Source organism: Bison bison, unplaced genomic scaffold, assembly GCF_000754665.1.
Source record: "Bison bison bison isolate TAMUID 2011002044 unplaced genomic scaffold, Bison_UMD1.0 scf7180017864492, whole genome shotgun sequence".
Taxonomy (NCBI): domain Eukaryota; kingdom Metazoa; phylum Chordata; class Mammalia; order Artiodactyla; family Bovidae; genus Bison; species Bison bison.
Genome location: NW_011495051.1, coordinates 2,835,471 through 2,836,321, shown reverse-complemented (window position 1 = coordinate 2,836,321; position 851 = coordinate 2,835,471). Strand labels below are relative to the sequence as shown.

Below are 851 nucleotides of genomic sequence, written 5' to 3'. Positions count from 1 at the left end.
AGGCAGCTCCACTGCCTTCTAGAACCTTCCCTTGTGGCTGAGCTATCTTTCCTGCTTCATCTACGAGGCCCTTCTTTTCCACATGCCCCTGGGGTTGTGTGACTCTGCACTTACCCTCATCCCTCCGGACTGTTGTGCATTCTGTTCCACTCACCTGAAATGCTTTTGCCGCCCTTGAGTAGTGAGATCTCCCACATTAAGAGCAAGCGCACCCTGCCCTGGCCACCCCTCTTTGAACCTGGTGATCATGGCTGTCTTCTTGGAAATGTCTTGGGGATGACACCCAGGTGGAGGCTGGTGTCACTGTGCCTGATAGTATCCAAGGGCTGGTGATTTTAAGAGGGGATTTGTTGGGGAAGAGGAGGAGACCTACAGAGCCTGTCAGAGGACAATGCAGGGGGCAGGAGAACACAGGTGTGCTTAGCAGAAAGATCAGGGAGGCTAGCACAAAGATGATGACTTAAAATATTTATTTTTATTTATTTGACTGCACTGGGTCTTACCACCTTATAGTGTTATTCACTCACTCGTGTCCAACTCTTTGCAACCACATGGACTACCAGGTAGCCGCCAGGCTCCTCTGTTCACGGGATTCTCCAGGCAAGAATACTGCAGTGGGTTGCCATTCCCTTCTCCAGGGGATCTTCCCGACCCAGGGATCGAACCTGGGTCTCCCACATTATGGGCAGATTCTTTACCATCTGAGTGACAGGGAAGCTCTTCACTTACCACTTTTCCTGATGGTAAAGAATCTGCCCACAATGTGGGAGACCCAGGTTCGATCCCTGGGTCGGGAAGATCCCCTGGAGAAGGGAATGGCATCCCACTTCAGTGTTCTTGCCTGGAGAATC

At 51.5% G+C, this 851-nt stretch overlaps 1 protein-coding gene across 1 annotated transcript in view; it reads left to right on the top strand.

The window, feature by feature from the left end:
* Positions 1–851, top strand: part of MATK (megakaryocyte-associated tyrosine kinase) — a 7,772-nt gene that overhangs the window by 2,289 nt on the left and 4,632 nt on the right. The gene's annotated exons all lie outside the window — the stretch shown is intronic.